General features: G+C 40.8%; 1 protein-coding gene across 4 annotated transcripts in view; it reads left to right on the top strand.

The window, feature by feature from the left end:
* Positions 1 to 6,483: 6,483 nt before the first annotated feature.
* MACC1 (MET transcriptional regulator MACC1) overlaps positions 6,484 to 17,694 on the top strand; it is a 96,651-nt gene continuing 85,440 nt past the window's right edge. The window contains exons 1-2 of one of the 4 annotated variants that reach the window (XM_072650865.1): positions 7,328 to 7,548; positions 8,203 to 8,288. The gene's annotated coding sequence lies outside the window, so the exon portion shown is untranslated. Of the gene's footprint in view, positions 6,567 to 7,327; positions 7,549 to 8,202; positions 8,289 to 17,694 lie in introns of those variants that run through there. The other 3 variants (XM_072650868.1, XM_072650866.1, XM_072650867.1) reach the window with 3 other exon arrangements.

The following is a 17,694-nucleotide window of genomic DNA, read 5'->3' as shown; positions in this document are numbered from 1 at the left end:
AAAGAACTACTTCTCAGTTTAGTTTCTGCTTTGGGAGGCTGGAGTCTTTCTAGTCTCTTGCTCTCTTCTCCACCCTCCCTCTTTTCTTATTAGGGGGACACCAGATGAAAAAATGAAATGTGGCATAGTTTCAGAAGACATTATTTTTAAAATGTGAACATAATTGTTGAGTTATTCATTCATTCAATAGCTGTTGACTAAGTAACTAAGTGCCATTGTGGCAATGAGGGGTGATGAGGGGGCACACTGTGGAAGTGGACTTTCATAGATCTGAGTTTAAATCCAGTTTCACAAGTTTATTGGCTGTGTGACCTTGGGCAAGTCACTTAACTTCTGTTTTCCTCAGATTTCTCAACTGTAATATGGGTAGAATAATAGCACCTGCCTCCCAGAGCTGTTGTCAGGATCAAATGAACAATATTTATTTTTTAAAAGGTATTTAATATAGTGCCTGTAACATAGTAGACATTACAAAATACTAGCCATTATGACCCAGTGCATACAAGACTCTGTGTCTTGCTCAGGCAACATAATGTAACTATGTTATTCAATATAGTAATGATAATGTGTAGCAGCATGGTAATAGATGGCATGAGGTACTCCTAGTATGAAACTTCTGTTTACTGTTGCAGCTTGACCCCCATTTAAGATACACTAGACAAATCCTAGAGAGTTGCCTGAGGCACAGAGGGATTTTTGTGACTTGGCTGGGGATATAAAGCTGATGTCAGGGGCAGAATTTGAACCCAAGACTTCTCTAAGCCCAGCACCCTCTCCACTTACCTACTGCCAAAAATGCCTGTCTGTGAACATGGCTTAATAGCTCTCTCTTATAAGAATTCCTTCCAACATGTGGAATACTTTTCCTGAAAGTAGTCAAAAGGAGGGACGATAGAATTCAAGGTCACCAGAAGTCTAAAGCAGGCGTTCTCCATCTGGGCTCTGGGAACTCTTTATCAAAGAAATCATGACACTAGTATTTCAACATAATTGATTTCCTTACTAATCCTACACATTTTATTTTATGTATTTACAATTCTGAGATGGCTCCAGGGACTTTACCAGACACCAGAGGGCTGTGCCATGAGAGTAAGGTGCAGAATTCTCGAAAAGAAAAGGTTTCAAATGTGATTCCAATATTGTCATTGCTTTACAGACACAGAGACCCTGGAAGTTGCCCTTTTCACATCATAAGCTGCTTCCTCCAGACAAAAAAAGAGACCAATAACAAACAAACTGACGCCTCTTCTTTTCTCCATCTCAGTTGTTTCCCAATCCCTTCTACACAATTGGACCTTCCCTAGTTCCAGAGAAAAAACAGTGAAGTAAAACAGACTGACCAAACAACCTTAGTAATGCACCCAATGTTCTGTTTCCATAGACTACCACCCCTCATCCTCTACCCAGATGAAGGAAGTGTGTTTCATCATCAGTTCTCCAGAAACAAGATCTCGATCTCTCTCTCTCTCTCTCTCTCTCTCTCTCTCTCTCTCTCTCTCTCTCTCTCTCTCTCTCTCTCTCTCTCTCTCTCTCTCTCTCTCTCTCTCCTTCTCTCTCCCTCTCTCTCTGCATGTCTGTCTCTGTCTCTCTCTCTGTCTTTGTCTCTCTTGGTCTCTATCTCTCCATCTCTGTCCCTCTCAGTCTCTCTGTGTCTCTCTCTGTCTGTTTTTCTCTCTCTTACCACCTATCATCATCACTTATCTATCAAATGTGATAGAATTTGTAGAACACTTAACAGTGCCTGACACCTTGTAGAGGCTTAATAAATGATTGTTCTCTTCTCTTCTCTTCTCTTCTCTTTCCTTCCTTTTTTCTTCCTTCCTTTCTTTCTTTTTTGTTTCTTTCTCTCTCTCTCTTCCTTCCTTCCTTCCTTCCTTCCTTCCTTCCTTCCTTCCTTCCTTCCTTCCTTCCTTCCTTCCTTCCTTCCTTCCTTCCTTCCTTCCTTCCTTCCTGTCCGTACTAAGTACTAGGCACTCAGGATACAAATACAAAAATGAAACAAGACTCCGCCTTTAATAAGCATATATCCTCCTGGGAAAGACTGCATAGAAGTGAGTGGTGACCATGGAAGAGCCTTTTGGCTGGAGGAGTTGTGGGGATGCTGTGACTTTATATACATCACCTCATTTGATAAATACAATAAACACGTGAGGTAGGTGCTTTTCTTATTCCCGTTTCACAGATAAGGGTGAGATGAAGTGACTGGCCCACTGTCTCATAGTTAGGAAGTGTGTAATGTATAACACAAGCCTCGATCTTATGCAATACCAACCTGATATCAAGAGGCAAAAATGAGCATATCCACTTATCTTCTTAACACATTTGAAGGTGATATTATGAATGGCCAATAACAATGTATGCCTCATGCTCCTGCTGAAAAAAATCTCAGTCTACTGTGGTTAACAGTACAGACAGCCACCAGCTGAGGTGATGAGAATCAGTGATGCAGGCCTGAAGTCCATGTTAGGCTACTGGCTAGCTTTATGACCTTTGATAAGTCATTTCACTCTTAGTTTCCTCATCTGTAACATGATAGAGATGGGTTAAATGATCCCTAAGATCTCTCTCAGATCTAAGCATGTGACTGACTTTTTTTGATTTTAATTTATATGTGTTTTAAATAAGTTTTATGAATACTCGTTGTTAGTGATGGGTATTTACGTCGGCCATTTTATAAACACACCTCCAACCCTAAAGCTCTACCCCTGAACCCAGAATTAACCCAATCTTATAATAAAGTAAAGCAGTTAAGTAAGAGGAATCAATAAAGTGACTCCCTCTGATAAAGGGCATACATTTCTCCTTTCCCGGCACCCCTCTTCTTTCTTGGAAGGAGGCAATTATGTTTCATTATCTGTTTGTTGCCTAGGATCCTTAATTGATTTTAAAATTTTTTTTGAGTTGCTTCATTTAGGTTCTTGTAGTGATTTTCTTTTTACTTAATTTATTCTTACCAATGCATAAAAGTCTTCCCATGTTTCTCCAAATCCCTCACATTGCTTATTTATACCTGCACAATTATGTTCCATTATATTCACTTAGTTTAGTCCCTCTACAACTTTCTATGAATCTTATTTCCACTTACAAATGCTGAGAATAAGTTTCATTCTGGTTTAATAGTAACTAGGTATTGGCAAAATATGCAGTATTATTTGCCTACCCCAACCCCTTCTAGGCTAGCCTGATGGAACCCTGCTGCTTCTAGTGGATCCTTCTCTGCTTGAATTCTCATTGACTTCCCTGACTATGGGCCAGGCCTTTTGACTTCGCACATGGTTGGGATGATATGGAGGTCATCAACTTTATTCCTTCTGGTGAGATGGAGGACCACTAAACCTTGTCCTATAATCTGCTTCTTTGCCCTCCAGACTCATGGCATTGTCTTCTGACCATCTACCTTCATGTTGCTCCCATCGGGTTTCCTGGCTTTCCATGTACTATGCAGCTGAACCTTCTTTTGGGTATTCCCTCTCTCAATGAAAGCCTGAGCTCCTTGAAAACAAGGAAAGTCTCATTTTTCTATTAGCATCTTCAGTGCTTAAAACGTAGTATGTCCTTCATTTTTTTATTCTTTATTCTGTCATTGATTCACTCCTGGGATATGTCCCTGAAGTTGTGAAATATCTTTAATTAGATAGAATTACAGTAAGACTTAGCTCTTCAGACAAAAGTCCAAAGATGCTTCAAGTAGCAGTAAATTAATTGCTTTTAGCAATGAGTTAAAGTTAATTGGGAAAGTCTATTTAAAAGTCTATTTAAATATTTAAGAGTAAAAGGTATTTAAAAGAGTTCTGGTTGCAGATGTCAAATGGACCAAAGTGTGAACCAAATGAATAGGGGAACAACCTCCTTTTTTGTTCATGCTCCCAACATGAGTGTTAAAGACCCTTCAAAGAGCCTGCAGTCACCTCAGGGTTCCCAGCCGATGTGTCTTCAACCTTGTCACTAAAAAATCCCAGTGAGAAACTCAGCACTTTTCTTGTTTTGCTTTTTCCCCTGGATACCATTCTTGAAAGTCTTCACTTGGATGAAATCCCTCTTGGACAATTTAGAATTACAGAAATCCTCCTTGGAGATTCCAAAAAGATGCTACACTATACTCTTACCTGATGAGAAATATAATAAGCCAGAGTGAAAAATGCAACAATTATGTGTGTGCCTTTGGAGGTTATTTCCTGGTATTAGTTATCTTGAAAATGACATTTTTCCCCTAAAGAACAATGGATTTATATGCAGGAGTTTGAGGGAGCCTATTGACTCATGTCCATGACTAGAGATGCATGGGGAGCAAGATAGATGTCACTGGGGGGTAAGGACACATCAGAGCACCAAGCCACCCACCAGGCTGCTTTCCTAATGGAAACAAGACCATTCTGCCACCAGTAACAACTGAACCAAGTACTTGACTTGGGTGTGAACTGCTCCCCAGAGTGGACTGGCACAGGACAGGTTGGTACCTACATCTGTAAATTCACAGGGTAATCATGGTTCAAGGATAGTGTGACCCAGGGAACCTAGCAGTGTTGGTCATCTGTCTGAAAAAATAACTATCAATCAACCTTGAAAAGAGGAGGGGGGATTCAAGGAAAAATGATTTATGAGATGGGATGTTGGGGAGGGAGTACAAGCATTTGTTTTTTTCTGCTTCTGTGGTCTCCTTCTGAGGAAATCATCCCTAAAAGTAGGGTCTGGGATTGATCCTTTCAGGGAGGCTCTCTACAGGACAGGACTAGATAACATTCTGAACATCTCCTGGAAACGTACCCAGAGATCTTCTTTGTAACAGAATTCTAGGCATGACTTTGTTTTCTTTGGGAACCTCCCTTTCCCTTTCTGGACTCAGAAGGGCAGGAACTATGTACCTCTGGGAGCAGAAGTGAAGTGATCTGCTCAATGGGTCTTACATGCATTAACCCCAACAGACAAGTTGTTTTTTGTTTCCTTTGGTTTTGTTTTGCAGTGGAGATATCGAGAGAAAGACAGAGAGACAGATGAAGACAGAGACAGTCAAAGAGAGAGGGAAACAGTGAGGGGAGGAGAGGGACAGAGAAAGAGAGAGGGGGAGAGAGGGAGAAGGAGAGAGAGAGAGAGAGAGAGAGAGAGAGAGAGAGAGAGAGAGAGAGAGAGAGAGAGAGAGAGAGAGAGAGAGAGAGAGAGAGAGAGAGAGATTGTGCTAAGCACTGGAGATACATACTAAAGCAAATGAGATATTAAAGCAGAGTAGTTAGCTTCCCCTCTATGTTATAAAGGGATCCAGGAAAAGATGCCACCAATTACTATTACCACCACCACAACCACTGCTGCTACTACCACTACTATTGCTGCTCTGCTGCTACTACTACTACTACTTTAAAAGTGTAAGTATTCATGTAGCGCATATTGTGTGTCAGGCACTATGCTAAGCACTTTACACACACTTCCTTTGATCCTCCTGACACCTCTGGGGGATAAGTGCTATTATCTCCATTTTACAGTAGAAGAAATTGAGGTAAAAAGGGATTAAGTGATTCATCTAGGGTTACACAGTTAGAGAAAGGTCAGATTTGAACTCAGGTATTCCTGACTCCATGGCTAGTGCTCTGTGCACTGTGCCACTCCCACTTGCCTTAAAATCCTTGACCAGACCTATGATTTCATTGATCTAGGGAAATCCCAATGAGGAAGCTTCCTCTAACAAAGGGGATCAGCATCTCTCCTGTAGAAGGAGTAAGAATGATACTAGTGGTAACTGTAATAGTAGTAGTAATGGTGGTGGTAGCAGTAGTAGTAGTGATGGTTGTAGCAGTAGTAGATGGAGGAGTTCTGGCAGTGGTGACAGTGGTGATGGTAGTAGTAGTAATAGCAGTGGTTGTGGTGGTAGTAATGATGGCATAGTTGTGGTGGTGGTAGTAGTAGTGATAATAGTAGTAGTAATAGTGGTGATGATGGTAATAGATATAGTGATAGTAGTGGTGGTAGTACTATTAATTAATGATGATGATAATCTATTCATATCATCTCTATGACTTACAAAGGACTTTCTTCACAACAACTTTATGAGATCCAGCGTATGAATATGATTGTCTCCATTTTACACCTCAGGAAACAGTCCCAGGAGTCAGCACTTTGCCTAAGGTCACACTTCACTGACTCCCAAACCCAGTGTTCTTTTCAATGGAGGTGTCTTCTACTGTTCCGAGGGTCCTGGTCCCTCCCAAGTACCATTGCCTAGAAGAAAGTGACAGCCCCTTGTTCCCATTGGGTTTAGGGGGCATAGGTCCCTGCGCTTTTCCTCTCCATCGATCCCTCCCTCCCCTCCCCGCCAGACTTTTCCTAGTCCCCGAGAATCACATTGGGATTTTCTTTGCTTTTTCATCAGGGGAGAGATAGACACAGGAGAGAAATGTCCAGAGAAGGTGAAGAAAACACCAGTGAGACAACAGAACGGTCAGGAATGCTTTGAGACTTCAGAGCTCTGGTCAATGTCAGGACCACGTGTGAGTTCAGAGAACTGAGGCTCCTGGCTCTTCAGTGACCCAATGGAGAAGAGGGTGGACCTCCAAGTGCCTAAAGACTCGCTTTGTCAGGTGAAGTCTGCGTGTTTGTTGTGCTTAACTGTAGTTCCTTGTTTCAAGGAAATGCTTAGGGGATGGGGAAAAGGGTGACACTACGGACAAGGACAAGGGAGTGGAACAAAAACAGACCACTGATAAAAGGCAAAAGCAAACATCAGTGTGATGTGCTCCTCGTGCAATGAACATCGATTCGTTTTAGGCTTCCTCCCTGGGTGGGTTTGCAGGAGGAGTGGGACAGACTAGTTTTCACAAATGTCTGTGGTGGGATCTCCACAGCACTTTATCTCTCCCCTCCTTTTGCCCCTCAACACACCTCAATAAAATCCTGTCACCTCCTGTGAAGTCACAGCATGTCACCTTCTTAGAAATTTCACCCAATAAGAAACTAGTGGCTTGAGATTATCATCGACAGGGAAGTTTATTATTTTGAAGATTTATCGGTCCATGTCAGTGATTGTGTGTGTGTGTGGGGGGGGTGGTGGTGATGGGAGGGGTGCAGAATGCAGGGCACGGGGTATTCCTTTGTAAGCATTAAAATGATGGCTCAGGAAATCTCCCCAGGGAGCTCGAGGTGCAGCAGGAACGCCAGCTAGCCCAGTCGTTTGGTTCTTTTTCTTTTCCTTTTGGCCTTCCCAAGTGGTATGCGTCCCCTCCTCCCCTGAGTGAAACTGCGGGTCCACACCCTTCTCTCCTGGTTTCAGGTAGCAGGCTAGGATTGTGGGTAGTGTAGTTCATCCCCCTTCAATGATTTCGGGTTGGGCAGGACTTAGACAGAAACGGGAGGACTTCGAGTCCCATGGAGCACCGTGAGCGGGAGCTGGTAGCCACAGGACAAGGTGTGTTTCAGGAGATTACTGCCTGCCTCTTGCTAGAGTGGTTCATTTTTCTACCTTTGGCTATCACGGAAAGGCAAGCAGGCTCCAGATCTCTGTCCTCTACAATCATGTCCTGATTGGTGCCTGGAGTGAAGCAGCTGGGGCTTGTTTCTATACCTGTAAGTGTGTTTGTTTGCCTTGAAAATGCCATGCTTTTCTGCTCCGATCTTCAACTGGCATCCTGGGGAGAATGGGGTCATTTCCAGACAATCCTTGAACCTTCTCCATGGTGTTATTTTTTTCCCCTTCCACAGGCAGAAGGAAAAGTCATCTCCAAGGAAGCCTCTAGAAAATGAATCCTGATCCCTTTAGCTAAGGGAAGGTGTGTGACATGAGAGGATGAATGCAGCCATGATTTATGGGACTTCTTTCTCTGGGTTTGTTTTAGGAAACCAGAAGGGCTAAGGCTTGCTGCTGGAGCAGGGTCCTGAGCCCTCTTGCACAGCTGTTGTTTATCGCAATTCATTTGGATTTTCGCATTAATGACAGGCAAAGAAGGGTGGTAGAGATTAGTCCTGGTGGATACCCACGTGACTCATGCCTCCCTTTCCCTTTTTCAGGAACTTCCCACTTAGAAAGCAGGTGTAAGGTTCAGAGCAATCTTGGATCATTCATGCTTGTGTCCCGTCTCCAAATCATAGTCATTAATATGTTTCATTCCAGGTGTTCAAAGTCGGTTCCTGATTAGATAATGTCATAATAGCCTAGCACTTGGATTACAGGATTAGTTGAAGGAAGTGACTTATATGGTTCCAACCACTTCCGTCTTGCAGGTACAGCATTTTACTGAGCAGAAGAAAGTGTTGAACATTAAGGAGACCAAATAATTAGTCCTGTCCCATGGCCTCACTCAGGAAAGGTGAGATCAAAACATTACTTATCCTGGCTGCTTTCAATTTATTTCCTCAAGTGTATTCTGTGAATAGATGAGTACTTATTTATTAAAAAAAAAAAAAAGAAGTCAGAGATTTAGATGAGCTCTCCATAAGCCGTCCAAACCCTGGGATAGGGATAGAAACAAGGAGTGTGATTTCATTAGTATAAGGAACTCCTATGTGAAGAAACTTCCTTTACCAGTGTATATCAGCACCAGCTCTGCAACTTATGGTGTTAGAGTGACTTTCCCAGAGTCAGATAGCCATTATGTGTCCGGGGTAAGATCCAAACTCTGATCCTTCTTGACTTGAGGCTGGATCTCTGGCAAGTCATACAAAATTGAGAAGGCTTTGATTTGGAAAGTCAGTTCTCTCTATATGTCACCTTCTTTTTTGTCAAATAAGGCACTTGGGCTGGATGATCGCTTTTTTTTTCTTTTTGCCTTCAATATCTCTTCATAGGGAGCAATACTGAATTGGTTGGTAAGATCTGGGATCAACTAACCCTCTTTATAAAGGGTTCCAGAAACCACATTTCATTTAACTTAGTATTCAGGAATGCCAAGCTTTCAGACAATTGTGTGCCTACAGTTAATTATTATCTACAATTTGAATTAATCGAACAATTCTAGTAGTAAAGCCTTATCAAGTTCGATAAGCAATGGTGTTTGTTTTATGCTAGCTATCTAAATTGAATAGTCATTTGGTTAACACTGCTAATATTTCAACATCTCAAATCTGTGATTTCATCAATATGAATACTTCCTCCATACTACCAAAGCAACTTTGAATGGTCTTGGAGAGTTTCCAAAGCTACAAAATTCAACGTCCCTATGACTAAGCTTGTGATTAGCCTCTCTAAACTTTTCTAGGCTATTTTTCAGTCCTTGGACAGCAGACACACTCTCCATCAATCCCTAAGACTGTACTTGAAACACTTAATAAATGTTCATTCATTCAGTCATTCATGATGATTCCTAATTTCATTTGAAATATTCCATCTGGGCATTTCAATTTGGCTTACCTGGTAGGACTTGGGCTTTCCTGGAATCACACTGGAGACTCTGTGCCCCTCTTCCCCTACCAATTCTATAATGTTACATTTAAATGAGGCTTTAAGGGAACTTCAGTAAGCTAAGAACTTACTATCCTTGAATGTTTCTACTTAGGAATTCTCATGAAACTCAGAGTCGTAGAATTTAAGAGTCAGAAGTAATTTCCACAGCCAGCTAAGTCTAGCCTCTTTGCCTATCCCCAAATAATCCTAAAGACGATAACTCCAACAAATAGCCATCCAGCCTCTGCTTGAGGACATCCAATGATATACAAAGCATGATTTCCTCAGGCAGCTCATTTCACTTTTGGACATCTCTAATGGTGAGGAAGTATTTTCCAGAAAACAATCCAAAGTTCACTTGTTTGTGACCCTGATGCTCCTGGTTTGGCCTTCTTGGCACAAATAGAAAAAAAAAATCAAATAAGACATTTTGAAAAGATTTCTTGAAATCCCATCCTTAGGATTTTTGATATCTCATCACAGGAGGAACCAAGGGGAATTAGGGACGTCTTACACAAAAGCAACATTTGAATTGGACTTTTAAGGTAGGAATTGAAGAGGTAAAGGAGGGAGAGGGAGGACTTTCCAGGCTTAGACAACAGGGAGGGCACAAGCATGGAGTTAGGGAAGGACGATCATGTTTGGGACAGACACATCAGTTAATCCAGTTAACCAAAAATGGAACCTGCCATTTTAAGTGCCCTTTCATTTGAAGTTTCCAAGTAAAGGCTGGATGACCATTTGTTGGCTATTTTACATGATCAGATCCATCTGTTTTAGCTTTTAAGTGATTTCTTGTCTCCTGCTTGGTTTAAATTTCTCCCTTTAGCTATGGCTGAATAATTAGTGACAACTTGGTGGCAGGCATCTCCTAATACAGTAAGGTTGGGCCTTGGATGGCAGACACACAGGCCTGAAGCCTTTCCCACGTGATAGGATGTGTCAGGGCTTAAGCTCATTTGCTGTAGTATTTGGTAGCCCAGGGACACGTTCATCAATTTTATGAGGAAGTACTAGAATATCATGTGCTACTTGATTAGGTAAAAAGACAAAAGACATCCAAGAATTATAACATTTGAGAGGGAGAATGCTTCTCCTCAGGTTTCTAGCCCAACTCACTTGCCAAGGCATTCTCCCTCTAAATCACTCAACAGGAGGTCATCCAGACTGCTCAAAAACCTCCAAGGTGGAGAATCATGTAGCAATGTCCAAATCAACAGCAACAAGGCTTTTTGCTAACAATCCCAGGGTCAGGGCTTACGTTGCCTTTGGACACAAGTACAGGAACAGCAGGGACTAAGGACTGGACCATTTCCTCCTGTCTTCTGTGAATGGAAAGAGGAGCACCCACCAGAGAGGGTGGTGAGAGTATGAAGTTTTTCGGGAAAGCCAGCCTCTCTTAGTTAAAGGGGAGTGTAGTTGGTGGATTCAGGGGAGATTCTTGAGAACAGAGGGATGATGCCTCAAAGGGTGCAGTAGAATGGACATGACAATCAATGTCATTGCCTCTGTTGGGCCTTGACAAGGGCTGGTGATGCTCAGATTAAGGAGAATTTTGGACAAGTAGTAAACCTGGGTGAGGCATCTAGGTGGCGCCATGGTGCTTAGAGTGCCAAGCCTGGAGTCAGGAAGACAACTCAACCTGAGTTCAAATCTGGCCTTAGATACTTGCTGTGTGAACCTGGACAAGTAACTTAACCTGTTTGCCTCAGTTTCCTCATCTGTATAAATGAGCTGGAGAAATAAATGACAAACCAAGACAACCTGAAATAGGGTCACAAAGAGTCGGACATGACTGAAAAAATGATCCAACAATGACAGAAAGCTGAATAGGGAACCAGCAGATGAAGCTTCATGGAAAAACTAACACCTGAGAAGAAACTTAAAGGAAGATAATTCTGAGTGGCCAACTTCACAGAGCTTTCACATAGTGAAAGGTGGAGTATAGAGTTTGGTGAGTGGATGATAGTTTAGTTTGGCTGTGATGTAGGATGTATATACAGAGAAATGGGACATGAGGCTGAAAAAGTAGGCTGGATCCTCTTAGAGCCCAGGCTGAAGAACCCAGAGGCAATAGGGGAGTTCTTGAAATTTGGGAGGGCAAGGAGCTGATTTGGTCAAAGATATGCCTTAGGGAAATTTTTTTGAGTCGTTGTGTAGAAACTGAATCAGAGAGGGAGAAGGGCTCCTAGAGGCTCTAAGAGGTTCAGGGGAGAGGTGATGAGGGCATGTCTTGAAGTAACAGCAGTATTAGTGTAGATAGGGAATGGATGCTTGAGATTTTGAGGAGGCTGAATCCTTGGCACTTGATGTTAAGGGGGTACTGAGCCAGAGGGAGAAGAATCATCAATGACTTTTGGAGTTTGTTGCACCCTTTGGACTTTATCAGATCCAATTTACTTATGGTGACCATTCTGCTCCATGCTCCTTGTCCTGATGTTTCTCCTTGCTCCTCAGCTCTCCACTTTGCCATGCTCTGGGCCCCATCTCCATGCTTTTTGTCTAACTTTTCCATTTACTCTTTAAGTATTTCATATTGCTTATTCTCCTCAGAAACTCAGGGACAGAAACATGGTGTAGTGGAAAGAATACTGGTCTTTTAGTGAGAGACCCTGGGTTCAAACGCTGCTTCTGACAATTACTCCTGGCTTGACCTTGGCCAGATCATTTAGCCATGTTGTGCCTCAGTTTCTCCCTCTATAAACTGAAGGAGTTGGATGTGACAGCCTCTGAGTTCCTTTCCACTTCTGAATCTATAATCCTGGGATCTTCATCAATACCTTCTTAAATTCTCCAGGAAACCCTTGTGAAATGATATAAAGTAACATGAATGATCATAGGGCCATATATTTTGTGTTGAAGGGAGATTGGAGGTCATATAGCATAACTTTCTCCTTTTATTATTTAGGAAGTTTGGGCCCACAAAGGTTGTGACTTGTCCAAGGTAGCTAAATGTCATAGGGATAGGAACCCAGGTTCTGGGGCTCTGAGTCTATTACTGTCTCTACTGGCATAAATTGACTCAAAGCATAGTGGTTTTCTCAATTGACTTTGGAGGTGGTATGGGAAATGTCAGCCTGGCCATCAGAACTTGGCTTCTCATTGGCTGTCGTGAACATTCTGGTCCTTAGTCCTGTGTCCCTCTTGGTTTTCACCCTGACCTCTTTCTGCCTCAGACCTATATTCACTTCTTGGTTAGAAGTCAAGCTTACTCAGCCCTGAACTTCACTTGTAATGGGCCCAGGATATACCCCTGCCTTTCTCCCCTTGGCTGCCAGGTCAAAGGGAAATCTTGCCATCTCCTGACCGAACTTGATTGTGACTCCAACTGGGCAAGCTTTCTCTGCCTTCTTTCATGTGTGTATATGTATACAAACACATATGTATGTGTATATACACATTCATGTGCATATATACACCCTTATACCTGTGCATGTATATGTGTATATATTTATATACATATCTACAGTACACATCTATACACACAGAGCCAGAGATACACACGTGTGTGTATGTCTAGATATACATCTATCTGTAGACATACATATGCACATATATACACATGCATGTATGCACGCATGTACATGCAGGACTGAGAATAGAGAGGGTCTTAGAGAGGAGGAAAGAAGCTAGGGTAAATCTACTGGAACAGCAGATTGTGAGATGACCCAGAAATCATTTTGGTTCAAAACCTTATTAGTCAACCATTTTCTTCAGCTTTATTACTTTTCCCTTAAGTTCTCTTTTAAGAAGGATTATAGAATAGAATATATTATATATATATACATATACACACACACACACACACACAGACATATATACACACACACATATAAGCTCTCAAGTAGGAGTCAAGAAGACCTTGGTTCCAATCTTGTCTCAGACAAGTAAGACTGTGTCATCCTGGAGGAGTCACTTAATTGTTTCAATGATTTTTCAGCCTCAGGTTCCTCATCTCTCCAAAGAACAGGTTGGATTTGATGAGTTCCAGGGGAGAGGGTTAACGAAATGCTAGCCACTCTTTTAGCTCTGAATGTCTCTGTTTTGATTGGCTCCCATGGGTATACAGCAGCCTAAACTTATATACTTTCCTTGTCTCAACTCGTCTTCAGAATTCTGCAACTCTTTCCTTTGCTGTTTGTAGAGAAGTTGCAATGTTGGGTGATGAGCCTGTGCAGGTTAGCTGTTACTGCCTTTAATCTCAATCATTAAAATAATTAGCCCCTCTTTCTCTAAGCATGGCTAGCCAAGACTATAAATTTTGGGGAGAACAGACTATATATTTCTCTCTGGATGTCCCATGGTAGTTAAAAAAAGAAAGAGAAGAATATGTCTGTCTCGCCTCCTTATCCTGGGAAATATTACTGCTCTGGGAGGAGAGAAAGAAATCTGAAGTTCTTTGTTTTCGGATACTGATTGTTCTTGGAATATCTTTTGTAACTCCTCTCCTCAGGCTCCTCTCTCTTATCATCGCCTTCCTCCCTCCCTCAGACTCAGCAGACGAAGGAAGCAGTGACCAGCAGCTACCTTTCTTGAATTGAAGCTTTTTCTTAAAGGAGAAGTCTAGAAACAGCATGGCTTATATTTTAAGTTCTAATTTAAAATTTGCCTTTTTATCTGTTGTGAAAGAGGAGGAACAAGGGATATTTATCCCCCTTTAACCAATAAAGAAACTGAGGTTTGGGGACTTTAAGTAACTTGCTAATGGACCCTTAGCTTGAGAGTGTCAGAGACAAAATTCAAACTCTTTTGACTCTGTATCTGGGCCTTTTAGCAATACTCCCAAAGACGTATATAAACATTTTCACTTTTGTTTCTGAGAATGAATAGTCCTCACTTATTCCCAAAGTGAGTTTTGTTTTTATCCCACTTTAGAGACAGAAGAGACCTGAGAGGTTATCTCATTTTATCTTCCCATTTTACAGATGAGAGCCAGATAAATGAAGGGATTTCCTATAAAATCCAGGAGGTTCAGACACTAAGTTCTACTCGTCTTTATAAAGCACTCAATTCCTGGCACGTAGTAGGAACACACTTCAATGATTAAGAAATTGAATTGATGGTTCACTTCTCAGTTACATAATGAGTTAATCGCAGACCCAGGGCTATCCTTTGGGTGTTTTGACTCTCAAAGTATTCTTCATTACATCATACCCCACACAGTGAAATAACAGTCATTTTCTTAACAGTCAACTACTTGAAGGGAGAACGTTACCATGTCTTGATCCCAGCTTTCAATCCATGCAGCACAAGCAAAAAGAGAGAATTCATGTAATTGGATTTCCACACCAAGTGTAAAACCACAGGATTATCTTTCCCTAGTAGTAATTACCTTTTGGGTGAGTCTTACCCTCCTTTCCCTGACTTTCTGACTTTGCAGTTAGGGAATCCTATAGTATTTTATTGCCTTCCTCTCTCTTGATTGCTACAAGGTAAACGTGGAGAAGGATGGGCTTGATAAGTAGAAAAGAGGGGGGAAAAGGGAGAAAAGATACAAGAGCTGCAAAAGAAATCTTCATTGATTTAATATAACTACAACTATGAAACCATTTTTATAGCAATAAAAGAAAGCAAATAATTGGAGAGACATTCATGAGTCATGGCTAGGCCATACCAATATGATTAAAAATGATGAAGTTACCTAAATTAATTGCCAGTTCAGTGCCATGCCAATCAAACTACCAAGGAAATACTTTATAAGACTAGACAATATAAAAATAAAATCCACATTAGCATTAAACAAAATTCTCATTCTCAGAAATAAAAGTGACTTAATGTTTATAGAAGGGCAGCTAGGTGGTACAGTGAATAGAACATGAGACTTAGAGTCAGGAAGACTCATCTTCCAGAGTTCAAATCTGACCTCAGCTGTGTGACCCTGGGCAAGTCACTTAACCCTGTTTGCTTCACTTTCCTCATCTATAAAATGAGCAGGAGAAGAAAATGGCAAACGATTTCCACCTATTTGCCAAGAAAACCCCAAATGAGGTCATCAAGAGTCAAACACAACTAAACCGCAAAAACAACAACAAATGTTTATATACATCTTTGCAATTTCAGTTTTGTTTTCCTCTTTTAATTTATTTTTGTAATATTGTGAACAGTGTACTTGCAAATGTAAAGGAGTTCAGTCAGTATCCTGGTGGGTGAGAGTAGACCATGCCTAAATTATCCCATGTTTCTAAGGTGGGGGCTATGAAAGATCTCCCCAAGTATACCTGAGCCTTCACGCCAGTAATTTCCTTGGCAGTCTCGAAAGTTTATAATTTGACTCCATTAACTAGACCATTAGCAACTGATTTCTGAAAACTTTTTGTTTTCACATAGAACATTATGTTTTGAACAGGCACTGAGACAGAGCACTTGAGGTTGTTAACCAAGATTTCAAGTGGTTCCTGGCACTTATTAAAGATAGATTCTATTTCATAACTTGTACAATCTGTTAAATATAGTATCTGTGTTCATAATTTATTACTTCCTAGGATTTTGCAAGGATCCTGTGCTTCAGACCCTTAAATGAAGCCTTGGTCATGCATCTCCTGTTCCTAGATCCTCTTTCATTGACTTTTAATTTACTTATTTCTCTATTTTGTTCCTGACTGGGTATTGATGGAGAAAATCACAAATGAACATAATCTATGTTGTATTGTATTTTTCTTTATTTTGTTAAATATTTCCCAATTGCATTTTAATTTGGTTGACAGCACTGGGGAGTTTTGCAGGCTTCAAAGAACCAAGAGTTTGACACATCTGGTGTAGTGGATAGAGAGCCAGCCTTAAACCTGTTCCAAATCCTGCCTCTGTTGTATACTGCCTATGTGACCCTGGGCAAATGACTTCGACTTTCAGTCTTCTAGGGAATGGAGACTAGATGCTGCAGAGAATGTATGCACTGGATTAGTTAGGGGAAGCTTCTTCATTTTGGAGTATCCATCAAATCTCAAGTTCAGTTCTTTCTTTTTTTAAATATTCATATTTGCTCAAATCCTCCAAGGAGTCTGTTACATCACCAATATGAGTGATCCAAAGATGCGGATCATGACCTATCCCTGACCACCCATCCTGTGCTCTTCTCCATGTCCTCCTCTGACAGGGGGTGAGAGGTTGATAATTTGTAGTAACCTTCAGAGTTTTATGTCTCCTCTGTAGTCTCAATATGGTGCCTTGATACAATGTGCAGGTGGCCTTTGTATTTTTGAAAGGTATACCAATGGGGAACAAATCCTTGTCAGATTCTGTCAAGATGAGCCCAGTGGCTGAATACTTGTTCCAACATGAGCCTAGCATGCTGCATGTATCTCTGATGAAGGTCCCTGTCTCTGTCTGTCTTTCTCTGTCGTATATGTAGGTTACATATAATGTAAACATATGTATATAATATGCTATATAGGATACATTATACATAATATTTATATCATGTATAATAAATATAGTCATCCATTTACATGTTATTCCAATTTATTGGAATAAAATCTACTCCACTAATTGGTAGACTATCTAAGGATATGTATAGGCAGTTTAAGAGGAATAAACCAAGCTATCTTTAACCACATTAAAAATTATTCATATCACCACTAATTATAGAAATCTCAGTGAAAACATTTCTGAGATTACATCTCACACCCACAAGACTGGCCAACATGAATATAAAAAGGAAAATGACAAATGTTGAAGGGGCTATGGCAGGGTGTGGTGGGGTGGGGAGGTACATTGTTGAAGGTATTGTTTGAGGAGCCATTCCAGAAAAAAATTATAATTCTATATAAAAAATTACACAGTGGTATAGACCCTCTGACCCAGATATATTGTTTTTAGGACTATATTTAAAAGTAATCAAAGAGAGAGGAAAGGTCCTATGTGTACAAAAATATTTATGGCATCTCTTTTTGTGGTGTCAAAAACTATAATTAGGAAATGGGTAAACAAAATATCATATATGAATGGTGGAATATTATTGTGCCATCTGAAAAGATGAAATAGTTGATTTCAAGGAGATATGGAAATACTTTTATGAAGTGATGTAAAGTGAAGTGAGTAGAATTAGAACAATTTGTGTTACAATTTCAAAATATAAAATGAATAAATTTAAATACTTTTACAAACTGATGAAGGATGAAATGAGCAAAACCAGGAGAAAAATTTATGTAGTAACAGCAACACTGTAAGATCAATGTAATGACCATTCATGATTCCCAAGGACCAGTGATGAAACATGCTATCTCTCTCCTGATGGAGATGTGATAATAGATTTGGGGCATACAATGAAACATGTGTATCTGTGCATGTATTTCTGTATCTATCTGTATCTATGTTTCGATCTATGTATCTATCCA

Source organism: Notamacropus eugenii, chromosome 3 (assembly GCF_028372415.1).
Source record: "Notamacropus eugenii isolate mMacEug1 chromosome 3, mMacEug1.pri_v2, whole genome shotgun sequence".
NCBI lineage: Eukaryota > Metazoa > Chordata > Mammalia > Diprotodontia > Macropodidae > Notamacropus > Notamacropus eugenii.
Note: the sequence above shows the minus strand (reverse complement) of the source record. Positions and strands in the feature narration are given on the sequence as shown.